The sequence below is a fragment of the Panthera leo genome, chromosome F2 (genome assembly GCF_018350215.1).
Source record: "Panthera leo isolate Ple1 chromosome F2, P.leo_Ple1_pat1.1, whole genome shotgun sequence".
Lineage (NCBI taxonomy): Eukaryota > Metazoa > Chordata > Mammalia > Carnivora > Felidae > Panthera > Panthera leo.
In genome coordinates, this window is record NC_056695.1 from 19,901,184 (window position 1) to 19,914,101 (window position 12,918).

The following is a 12,918-nucleotide window of genomic DNA, read 5'->3' on the forward strand; positions in this document are numbered from 1 at the left end:
ATACCACACAAAATGGCAAACTGTTAAAGTAAAAAACAGCGTAAAGATTCAAGTCTTTGCAGGAGGAATAGAATTCCAAAGTTATGTTGCAAAGTGTGAGAGCATCTTTGTTGTTTCTCTCACGCATCACAGAGACTCTTGAGTTAGCTCTAGTCTTCATCTTGTTCCAGACATGTGCAATGGACTTTCTTAGTTTGTACTCTACTGCACTTACAACTTGTGAGTCCTCTGAAGTTTTATGTAATTGGATTGTTCCCAGTATAGGAAATGCACATCCTTTGATTTTATATAACAATGTATACCTTTCCAAAGTGCTTTCTTTTTTTTTTTTAAGTTTATTTATTTATCTTGAGAGAGAGAGAGAGAGAGAGAGAGGGAACAGAAGTGGGAGAGGGGCAGACAGAGAGGGAGAGAGAATCCCAAGCAGTTTCCACGTTCACAGTGCAGCCCAACGCAGGGCTCTACCTCACAAACCATGACATCATGACCTGAGCCGAAGTCAGATGTTTAACTGACTGAGCCACCCAAGTGCCCTGAAGGTGCTTTCAATTGTTTATTTGATTTCGGCAACCCTGTGGAGCATGTCACACAGCTAAGCATCTGTGCCCCTTTTAAAGAATAAGAAACAGAGCCACATTCTTAGGCAATATATACTGAAAAATATTTAGGGGTATAAGACCATGATGTTTTCAAATTACTCTCATCAAGTTCAAGGAAAATATATATATATATATTATGTATATATATTATACATGTATTATATATATATATATAATATAATATATATATATATATATAATACATGCATATATATTTCAGTGGGGGGCAGAGATAGCAAGTGAGCAATTGATAAAGGAATTGGGGTCAATTGTTAACAATAGATGAATCTGAGTAAATTATCTTGCTACTTTTCTACAAGGTAGCTCAATTCTCCAAGCCTCAGTGGGTTTGTTTGTTTGTTTGTTTTTTGGTAATTATTTTCAATTTTTTTTTACAAATTTTTATTTACAAAAGTTTTTAAAATACAGGAACACAGAGGAGTTAAATAATTCACATACACAAATAGAGCTGATCAGAGGCACAGTGGAGAATGGGATCCAGGTCTTCTATTTCTCCACACCTCCCACAAACCTATAATTTATTTCTATATAAATTGAAAAGTAATTTCCACTTAAAGTATTTAGAAACCACAACCACACTTTTCTCCAATCAATCACCAGTAATCAGTACCATAGCCCAGGACAACTTATTATTATATTACCCATTACAAATCATTTTGACAATTCTACTTTATTTGGTCCTCATAACTCCTTGGATGAAGTTGATAACACAGGCTGTATTGAACCCATTTTACAGATTAAGAAACAGGCTATTAAGGTAACATATCATTCTTATTCATAGCTACTAAATGGCAGAGTCATATTCTACAGTCAGATACTCAAGTCCTCAAATTCCAGAACCACTACTCTTTCCATTATATCCTCTTGACATTACAATGCTTTTTCATACCCTAATGACCATATATCTAAAACTTCTTGGGCTCATGTTGTATTTAGCAATAGAAAAAACAAACAAACAAACAAAAAAAACCCTTCTCTTAAAGAACAAAACAAAATGACTGAAAAAGATGCCTATGTTTTATTTACTAATATAATGTATAATAACAGGTAAGACTTCTTAAGTACCTACCTTCCATGTACAAGTAAGTGCTTTATATACATTATCGAATTTAGTTTTTTTCAACAACTCTATGACCTGGAGTCTACATGATGCAAACAACGAAACGGGATCTGAGAGCTTGACTAAGTTAACTGATATGGTTGACCTATAGGGATCAAATCAGCATCTGGAGTACTCCAGATCCCCTATCATTAATTAAATTGTCCTTATTCCACATTCCCATTTTTTTCTTTAAGCTCAGATGATATTTTAAACCAATTTCTTTATCATACGTCAGTAATTTTTTTAATTCTGTGAGTGACAGAATTCTTTCCAAGAACATAGTTTGTATGGAAAAGCAAATGTATGAAAAAGCAGGTACCACATCTCATTTACATCAGCAGCAGCCCCCAACACACATTATGCATTGAATAAATGTTTGTTAAATGAATGAATGATGTTTGGAGTTCTCTAAAAAGCTTTTAAGATGTCATGATCTAAATAGTTAAACATAAGACCTAAAAATTAAATTGGTTCAATTCACCAAACCTGGCTTCACAGCAAAGCACACCTTTCACAGCCAGAAAAAAAGAATAATAACAGAAAACAAATTTCGTTTTTTTAAAAAGCCTTCCCCTAGAAAGTTGAAGTGCTTTGTCGATAATCTGACAGATACGGCTTTTGACCGTCTGGATAACCTCTTGGATTATCATCTCTTGTCTATATGACAAAAAGAGATGCCCAGTCTCACTACTAATCGGACTTTATGAGTTTTTCTCTTTGCTATAACCAGTTGGGGAAAAAAGAGGTGAACCCAGCTGGCTTTCTAAGGTGCCCTGACAGGTGCCCACTGAGCAGTGACACAAGAAGAAACCAGGAAGAGAAAAGAGGAGTTCAAGACAGGTGGTGGGATATACGACACACACTTTTCCCTCTCTTCTTCCAACCCACGCTTTGAGCCATCCCTTTTGTGATTTCTTCCCACTCCAAAGGTTTTGGTAATACTCATCTGTATACATTATTCCTCAAATAAGAACGGTTAGCTGAGCTGAGAAGACCACATTCACCTTCCTCCTTCCTCTATTAGTAATACGACCCCTGTCCTGGCCCTGCACCCTAGCACAGCACACGGACACCTTAAGTGCACAACTTAACCTTTCTGCAGTGTAAGGAAATTTCAGGGTAAAAACTGCATTCGTGGAAGTCAGTCACATATCAGGTCTCAGGTTATTTAACTTGGCATGAGTTTAAAGCATAAAGCAATTCCTTTCGGGAACTGCCCATTATCACTCCCTTTGCTGTCCATCATCCTTGCCTCAGGCTCTGGCTCTTAGCCTCTCGTTCTTCTTACTAATGCACCTGCCAGCCCCAGACATGGGTACTTGCAGATTCTGCAGAACGAGACTTTTTCCTGTCTCAGTCTCCGGACATCGTCTAACCAGCATCTCCCAAAGAGTGCAAACTCTGCACTAGCTGTGTCCAGGGCTCTGTCTCACATACCTCTTGCTTTCTCTTCCATTTTCTCAGCCCAATCTGCACCCCTGCGCTTTGCCCCAGCTCCTCTCTCTGGCATATATGTTTTTTGCATACGCAATTTATTCCTCCGCTTGTTCACAAAAAGACTGGAGGGGATAATCTGAATTTGGCACATGCTGAATTTCTTGGATGATGTTCCCTCTGTTCATATTTTCTATGTCTCTCTAACCCACTGTTTTCTAGCAAAAGCTTTCTGAGGATTTCTAACATAAACCCGAACTCCCTGAGTTTACCTAATCCCCTGAATAACTGTTTGTCCCCCAGGCTGAAGTCACAACAATAACATTCGTGTTATTATTAATGATTATCAAGCACTGCCTTCTTTGAGAGAACCCTATTGTTTTCCTTTACATAATTAAATATTCATATTTAAACACGGAAACTTAGGCAACTGTTTATAGGGTCACCCTTTCACTAATGCTTACTGAAAGAAGGAATAGATTTTTTACTCGCCCAGGGCAAATAATACTGAACTCATGCTTAGGACACGAACTCCCTAAAAGACTGTTAGAAAAGGGAGGAGGAGAGCCTGGGTGGCTCAGTTGCTTATGCATCCGACTCTTGGTTTCAGCTCCAGTCATGATCTCTTGGTTCATGAGTTTGAGCCCTGCATTGGGCTCTGTGCCAACAGTGTGGAGCCTGCTTGGGATTCTCTCTTTCTTCCTCTCTCTCTCTCTGCCCCTCCCCCTCTCATGCTCACTCTCGTTCTCTTCCAAAATAAACTTTTAAAAAAAAGAAAAAGGAGGAGAAACTGAACGATAACTGAGTACTTAGCACATGATAGACACTGCTATTCACATTCAGACTTTGTTATTCCTATATTAGTCATTCTAGTTGTAAGCAAAGAGCTAGATGAAAATATTACACACCTGTAGAGCTAGGAATTGGACCCAAGTCTCCAAAAATCAATTCTGTCTCTCAAAAGAAAGTTCCATATAAATGCTAAACAGTAAAACCGGGTCATTAATTACGTGAAAGCAGTTTACATTTTTCTACAATTTACGCCTTTTTTCTTCCCCCAGACTAATTAAATCTCAAATGCTGGTAAAGTGCTTCTTCCCACAACTTACTAGTTTTTTGTTTTTTTTTTTTTTTTTTTTTTTTTTTTGGTAAAAAGCTAGATGAAGTTTCACTGTGAAGCTGGCGAGGAAGAGAAGACCGAGCTTCCAATAAAAACTTGCTAACTGGTGCGGCACACTGTGCGTATCAAAGTGGAACAAGTCCTACAGAATACAGACTGGTCTGCACACTGTTTGCTATGGGCTGGCTGAAGTGCTCATCTCTTAGCCTCATCCCCTGGGCTCACCCCCAAGCCAGCCTTGACAGGGTGGAAACAACCCCCCAGGAAAGCACGACTGCTGATTTGGAATCTAGGGCACAACACACACACACGCCGCTCGGTGTTTTCTGTAAGGCATTATTGCCGTTCCTAATAAGCAAGACACATACATGCTTACTCAATGTGTTTTCCTTTGATTTACATGTCCTGGCTTCTTAAATCATTTCCAGAAGTCCTGAGGAAATGTGACATAAATGTGTTATCTTTTCCTCCAACAGAATGTCAGATCACTTCTTGAAAGATCCTTTCCAAATGCTTTAGTTCAAACCGGTTTTAACAAACTTGAATATATACACCATAATTAGGAAGCCAATTTATTCAGTTAATTTGCATCAGTCTAAATAATTTTTCCTGACAGATGACTTCCGTTCTAAGTACCAAGTACTTTTTAATCCTAGTCAGGTTATTGCTAAGGATAAATGATTTCACATTTCTCATAAAGATGCCAGTCATTAAGAATATTAACGCAAATTCCTTCCCCTTGAATAGAAATGAGCTGTTATGTTAGCAATGTTGCTGCGTCAGCTTTTCTATTGTCAAATACAACAAATGATGAGAAAATCAATTTACTCTTTAGAATTAGTCAAGTGAGGAATCCTTTGAAGTGGGGGTGCCGGGTTTTGCCTGGGTTCTATAATCACATAAAAGCGGGTACTGTATATATGTTGGTAAAATGTTGTGAAATTTAATGAGGACTATTTGCCGCCGTAGACCTTCCAGACAGAATCTATCTCTGAAAAAGAACTCCCCGCTCCTAAAATAGAGGTTTGATGAGCAGCAGATGTGGGTTAAATGAACCCTTGTTCAACTGAACTGAGAATATATTCTGATCTGTACGAGGCACAGGCCAGAAAAGGGGGTGTGATGATATAGCACAGCCTCAGCGTTGAGGTTGGCTGTGGAGTTCGAATATATTTATTTACTCCATAAAGTGTCTCTTGTAAGGCAGAATGCAAATGAGCTCTTCGTTAATACATCCTAATAGTCAGAGGATGCCATACATGACGCTCAGGGAACAATTTACAGTTTTACTTTGTAGTCAAAGAATGTGTGGAGGAAAGAAAGTCAATGGGTAGCCATAACCTTTACAGTGATCTATGCCCTGGCAATGATTTGCAAGTTCCACAATTTTTGTTTCTCCACCCATAAAGGGAAGATTAGATCGTTGCTCAAGAATGACAAGCATTTAATATTTGGAAATGACTGTGAAATAATGAAGTGCCTGGATTCTATAGAAATGCCGAGGAGAAAAGAAGATTAATTTCAAACCAAAATCTAGTACAAACACGACCTTCCTATTGTAAATCTCATGAATAGGAAAAGAAATTACATCTAAAGCTTTGTTTCTAGGGCTCAGAATTTGGAAATATATTAATATTGGAATGTTTCAAATGGAGGGAAAAAAGAGCTGTTTATTATAATCTCTTCGGCTGTGGAGACGGGAAAAATTCTTTCTGCTACATTTTACAGAAAGAATGCAGTTAGTAGAGATTTAAATGACAGGAATGGAAGGGTCATCTTTTTATTCTTTTGCCTTCAGGCAGGGCTAAAGTTAAGTCCTCTCAGGAAAGAGAACAATGCTGTTACTCCCAAAAATCTCCAGGTGAGAACGATAAAAATTAAAAAGAGCAGACAGGAAAGCTCTGGGGCCTGGAAATTAATAAAGGTCAGTTCTGGCTGACATAATTTCAGTTAAAACTCATTTCTATTTGCAAATAGCCTGACACTTAGCAAAACTCCAAAGGATGTGATATTTGGCACCAGTTCTCTGCAAAATTCCATTTAGTATCAGTATTCATGTCTGGTCATTGTTTTGTTCACCTCCTCTTCACCCCGTGGGTAAGAGGTTCTAGAATGACCAGACGCAGGATGTCCGACACTGCACATGTGGGAACAACAGCGGTTTGTCAATCACATAGACCACCAGCCCAGGGGAGGCAGACGCTACACGCCTGTAGAGCCACACAGAGGTTGCATTCGGGAACACAGTGAAACAGAAAAGGCTAGGGCGGGGGTGTGGGGGGGGGGGTGTGGTAGGCTTTGTAGTAACAAGAGGATGAAGTGTACCTTGATTCCAGGGCGGGATACAGTTGGCTTGTTTCAAGGATCGTGTGGTCTGGCAGGGAAGTGAGACTTACTAGGCTGGGGACCAGGTGGAGTGCAGCTGGGGCAGCTGTAGAGGAGCTGGCCAGGTGGGGAGCCTTTCCGCCTGCCGAGGGAAGGGAGGAGCTCACTTTCCCTTGCTATATTTGGCCCCTCCAAGAAAAATGTCTTTGCCACACACACCGTGTCTCTTGTAAAAAGAGTTGCTTTTTTTTAATTTTTTTTTTTATGTTTATTTATTTATTTATTTAGAGAGAGCTCACGCATACATGCGCATAAGCTGGGGACTGGCAGAGAGAGAGGGAGACAGAGAATCCCAAGCAGGCTCAGCGCCCTCAGCACAGAACCCGACGTGGGGCTTGAACCCACGAACTGTGAGATCGTGACCCGAGCCAAAACCAAGAGTCAGACACTTAACCAACTGAGCGACCCAGGCACCTCGAAAGAGTTGCTTTTGACTGGATTAATAAACAGGGGGATGTAAACAGTTTTCTAGTGAGTGCTCTCAAGCCAAGCCTATATAATTAGCAAGATGATTCATGCAAAAGCGTCCTTTGCCACTCACTTTGATTTGAATGAGAAGGGGAAGAGGGTCCTAAACCATCCAGACAAATTACATATTTAATTCCTCACTTGATTTTAATTTGTCACGAGGTGAATATTGACTGACTTGAGACTTACAGCCAATGGCCGAAAACGGTCTAGCTTGCTGAAGCCAAGGTGTTTTTCTGCCTTCCATTTTTCATGAAGAATTCTGTCAGGAAAGACAGTCAGGTCAGATGATCTCTCACTTTCCCTGCTGTTTAACAAGCAAAGAGATAAAGGGTACAGGGAGGCCAGTGGTTTCAGAAAGGGCTTAGACATCTGAAGTTAATGCTGGGCCTATTATAAAATTTGGGGCAAGACATTTAATCTCTCTGGACTTTTTCAGGAGGAAGTTAAACTATATCAAGAAGGTTGGTTTTGTTTTTTGGGTTTTTTTTTAGTTTATTTATTTATTTTCGAGACACAGCCCAAGTGGGGGAGGGTCAGAGAGAGGGACAGAGGATCCCAAACAGGCTCCATGCTGCCTGCACAGAACCCAAAGTGGGGCTTGAACCCACAAAACTCCGAGATCATGACCTGAGCTGAAAGCAAGAGTCAGATGTTTTCTTCTTTTTTTCATTTTTTTAATGTTTTTTTATTTTTAAAAAAGAGAGACAGAGCATGAGTGGGGGAGGTGGTGCAGAGAGAGAGGGAGACACAGAATTCATAGTAGGCTCCAGGCTCTGAGCTGGAGCACAGAGCCCAACGCAGGGCTCGAACTTGTGAACTCCAAGGTCATGACCTGAGCTGAAGTCAGAAGCTTAACTGACTGAGCCACCCAGGTGCCCCCAGGAGTCGGATGTTTAACCTACTGAGCCACCTAGGAGCCCCTAGATCAAGAGTTTTAAAATAACTTTTTAGTAGCAAAACCCTTATTTCAAACAAAACTTAAAGTCACTCTATAAAACAGATAGAAATGAAGCTTCTTTCTTTGAATCCAATGACTGGGGCCAAGCCCAACTTACCTGGCCTCCCGACACGTGTCCTCTTTCCCAGTTCTTCCCCAAAGATTCCTAAAGCACTTCCTGGAGAGCCTCGCGTTCCTTAGAATCCGGTTTGAAAACCAGCCGATGAGACACTGCCTAAGGTTCCTCCCAGCTTTCAGCAGAATGGAAAAATTGTAGGCTGGGTAGACAGATAGATGTGGGTTCAAATCCTCGTTCTGCCACTTCCTGACCTGAGTTACCAGTTTCTCCATCTGCAAAGTGAAGATAAAAATAGTTCTGTTTTAGGACAACTGCTGCGTTAAGAATGCACGTGAAGCATCTAGCCAGTGTCTGGAACCTAGTAGGGTCTCGCAAATGGGAGCTAGAATAAACGTCATGGCTCTGATTGAGGAAATATCCTACACTTGAACTGCTAAATTGCCACGAGACTTCTGTCATTCCTAAAGCCAAAACCTCAAGAACTTGAGGCAAACATTTCCCTTTAGAACCTGAATTGGTTTTCATTGTTCCCAATTAGTGGAGGCGGGAAAATTCTTCTAACTGACTGAACATTTTGTGTGCACTGGAGAGCATGTACTGTGTAGATACACCCCAAGTCTCTTAAATGACGCCGTGGTCGATCCAACCACCACAGATGGAATTTAAAGCACGTTGCCTTCACCAGAGAATATCAGGGGGGATGTCATTAAGAACACTTTAATGCTAAGCCACAAGAAATTCAGTACCTGACAGCTCACGGTCTATATTTCACCCTGTATCATAAAACGATTCACCAGGGAGCTGTTGTTCGTTTGTGCAATTGCTGTTGTGATAGCCTGCGGTTCTTTCAATAGCGGAGGGGTACCCCCCCCCCCCGCCCTGTAAAATGCATCCCAGAAGTCTGATTTCTGAAAATCTCACCTTTGGGGAATTTTCCTGGCATTCTATTAAGTAAGCTCCACTTTATAGGTTTTCTAAATGTAGTAGCAGAGGCTCAGTGGATGCCGGCCATTCTGTTACCCTCGCGAACTTACACCTGAGGGGAGGCTGGCTCTGGTAAAGTCTGGATGCCCCTTTCCGTGTTTTGTAAAGCTTTCCTTTAAAAAACAGACAAACAAAAAAGGTTATGCACAAACCCCTCTAAGCCTAATGCCCAGGTCCACCATCAATATTTCGCCACCACGTGGCTGCGTTCACCTGAGCCCACGGACGTTACCCAGGGCCCCTTCGGCTCCCAGACTGATGGGCCAGGTGAGATCAGGTCGGCTGTCGGTTAAATTCAGGAAACATTCATTAAGCGCCTGCTTGACACAGGCCCCGGTCCCCTAGGCCATCCTGGGGAACCACATAAGTCTCGGAGCCTAGAGGGAGGCAGATGGCCGCTGAAATACAGCAGAGAAGCAGAGCCGGCAGACAAAAGAGGAGAAATTTGGGAAGGATTCTGTGGGGAAGTTGGGATTTAACTAAGCTTTGAAGGAAACGGGAGTGCAGACATTCCAGACTAAGGAGGAGGATGTGAGTAAGGCTAGGAAGCGAAGGAACTGAAAGGCCATCTTTAGAGCATGATTCATATTCTAATGTGCTGGGGTAGGTGAGGCCAAGCGAGGGCTGGGAGGTTGGTCAGGAGCGTGGAGACAAATAAACGGGAGTTCTGAATACCAGGATGAGAAAGTTCCTTAGGAGTTGGGGAGATGGGGAGCAGGGCCGGGAACAGGGCAGGACAAAAAGAATCTTAAAAAAAAAAAAAAAAAAAAATAGGAGGTAGCAAGTTGGGGAGGGAGAGTCAGCAAGGAAGATTGATGCTCAGAGTGAATCAGAACTTTCTCAGACCCAAGCTCCAGGGAGGCGGGAAAGAACCCTCTGGCTCGGTCTATTGCTCCCACAGAGGGAAAAAAAAAAAAAAAAAAAAAGAGAGAGAGAAAGAGAGAAAGAAACCACGAGACCCACAGAGATTGCAACTGGGGGACTAAAGTTCAGCCCCGGAGCAGGGAGCTCCCTGCAAGCCTTCACCGGGAAAACAAGAGAGGGCGTAGAGAAGCAGCAGCAAACACCTGGTCTGAGTCTCAGAAACATGAGTGTTTGCTCAGCACTTGGTCTCTGGAACGCCCGCCTTTGCAAACACCACATCTTCCCCGTCCACTGCGTCCCGCCACAGGCGGCTACCGTGCGGGCGCCCGGGGCGGGGAGCCGGAACCGCCCGCCCTCCGAGGAGCCTGCCCCCGTCGCCGGCCGGCCAGCTGCAGCTCACTGTTTGTTTGCCGACGTTTGCATACAACACTGAGTTGCCTTTTTTTCCTTCCCAGTCGGTTCGGCGGTGTCCCGAGATTCACCCCCAGAGTAACTTCTGCCTCTGCTCCTCCTCTTCTTGGAACTGCCTTTTGTTTGTCTGGCAGCCTTGGTTCTATGGGGGTGTGTGATGATAATAATACGCGGGCTTATATAACCCTCTTCATCTTGCAAGCACTTCGCAGACAGTCCCTAATGAATCTTCGGGCGGCTGTAGCGGCAAAGAGGAAACCCCAAGCCCGGGCGCTGAGGCCAGAGGGGAGGGCGGCGCGGGTCAGAGGCCGGGCCTCCCTGGCTCCCCGCGCCTCGGAGGTCAGGGGAGATAAGGAACAATGACTCTCGCCCTCGGGAGGAGGAAGGAAGTCCCGCTGCCACCTTATCTCTCCTCCTCTGCACGCTCTCAGTTCCCAGAGCTTGTTCTCTAGAGAAGATTTTGAAGGCGGCTTTTGTAAGTATGATGCTCTGCTTTTTCTTTAGAAAGGAAGGAAACTTTCCTCGCTGCCCTGGTCCACCTCATATTATCTATTCCTCAGGAGTCAGTTTCCCTCGCTCTGCTCTGGTTCTTGGGTGATGGAAAGTGTGCTTCTGGCCAAAGGTCCTCCACCCAGTAGGGTCCCTCCCAAAGACCATGGGAGGGGAAAGAAGTTTGGGTTGATAATGCACTGAACGAAAGAGCACCCCGGCCAGGTGCTGAAATTGGCCACTTTCACCACCTCCTGGTCATGTCTGGCCGTCCCACACACATCTCGTCACCCTAGAGAGGAATCCTGGTTCTTCGCCTGCCTTGTTAGGCAACCAGAAAGGATGGAGGGACTTTAATCTTCAGGTTCTCTGCTTGCAGTGCTCACAATTTCAGATAAATGGAATTGTTGGAAGTTTCTTTTCACACTCTGAAATAAATCCCGTCTCTCGGTGTAGGCTTGAAAACTTGCACGGGCTTGTATAAACTCTACAAAAGCACTGTAACTGTAGTGGACATGTGAATTGTTATTAAGTTTTTCACCGCATAGCTGAAAGGTCTTAATATTAAAGGAACATGGACACTAACTTCTCAGGCCCTGGCAAACCCCAAAGCTCTGTTATTAAACGGTTCTCGTAAAGAATGCTGAATTCACAGAGTATTTTTCTCAGGGATGATGCTCACTGCTTTGAGAAACTGTCTTTCAACAAAAAGTGAACTTAAAACCCTGGAACAACACGAAGAAAGATACAATTTCTGAACACAAACTAGAACTTAAAGAAAGTTCTATTCTGGGGACTTGTGCAATTTGCATTTACAGAACCATGATTACAACTTGGCTTAAGTATGGCATATAGAAAATTACTGTCTTTACTCAGGTAAGAAAACCGAGACTTAGAAATTGGCAATAATGTAGAAAAACAAGGCCTCTCACTTTTAGTGCCAGAAGTGCTATCTATGATGTGTCCGCTGAGCTTGATTTTCTTTATCTTTAGATACACAGATGCAAAAACCCCATATAACGAGTATGTATAAATGTGCGTGTTTGTGTGTATGTTTATACACATACATATGTGAGAGTTCAGGACAATTAAATATATATTTAAACATATATACTCTTACATTTGTTGTATCTATCTAGTGCTCGGAATTTTACATGATAGCATGACATCCAAAATGGGCCAGGCGGAAAGATTTCATATCAGATTTCAGAATGCCATAGAGCTATTTATTCAGCAAACATAGGATACATTATAAAATTATGTCTATTTTAAAGAATCTTTTTAAATGACATTTCCACTTAGAATTCTCTGTGGCTTCCAAGAAATTCTAAGGCATAATTAAAGTTGAAAATGAGACTGGATTCTAGTTGCTTTTACCCCTAAATTTAAAAGTGATCTGTGAACACTAAATTCTATCTGCTAGCTAATGTAATTACAAGGATCGGCCACATAATCTCAACGTTAGCTTCAAAGGCATACTCAGTCATAGTAGAAAGAGTACAAACCACGATGGGGTCCAGATTTGAGGCTTGCTTTGCCATTACCTGAATATGACCAGCGGCAAGATCTTTAAGATTTTTAGCCTCAGGTTTCACATCTATAAAATAAGTTCAATACTACTTTCCCCAAAGGCAGGATTGTTGAAAGGACTAAAAGGGAATAATATATGTGAAACACCCAGCACAGTGTCTGAAAATAGCAGTGTTTCAGTCAATTTTAGGGCTTTTTAAAACAATTTTTTTAATGTTTATTTTTGAGAGAGAGAGACAGAGACAGAGACAGAATGTGAGAGGGGGAGGGGCGGAGACAGAGGGAGACAGAACCTGAAGCAGGCTCCAGAGTCTGAACCTCCAGCACAGAGCCCGACACAGGGCTCATACTCACGGACTGTGGGATCATGACCTGAGCCGAGGTCGGACACTTAACCAGCTGAGCCACCCAGGCACTCCTTAGGGTTTTTCCATGTACTTTATTATGTTTGATTCAGTTCATTCATTTATTGAGCATCTACTATGCATTGCG

At 42.4% G+C, this 12,918-nt stretch overlaps 1 protein-coding gene across 5 annotated transcripts in view; it reads left to right on the forward strand.

Moving 5' to 3' along the window:
- SULF1 (sulfatase 1) overlaps positions 1-12,918 on the forward strand; it is a 177,906-nt gene that overhangs the window by 14,660 nt on the left and 150,328 nt on the right. For 4 of the 5 annotated variants that reach the window (XM_042923557.1, XM_042923560.1, XM_042923561.1 and 1 more), the window contains exon 1: positions 10,642-10,882. The exons of the other annotated variant lie outside the window; for it this stretch is intronic. The gene's annotated coding sequence lies outside the window, so the exon portion shown is untranslated. Of the gene's footprint in view, positions 1-10,641; positions 10,883-12,918 lie in introns of those variants that run through there. 5 annotated transcript variants of the gene reach the window in all.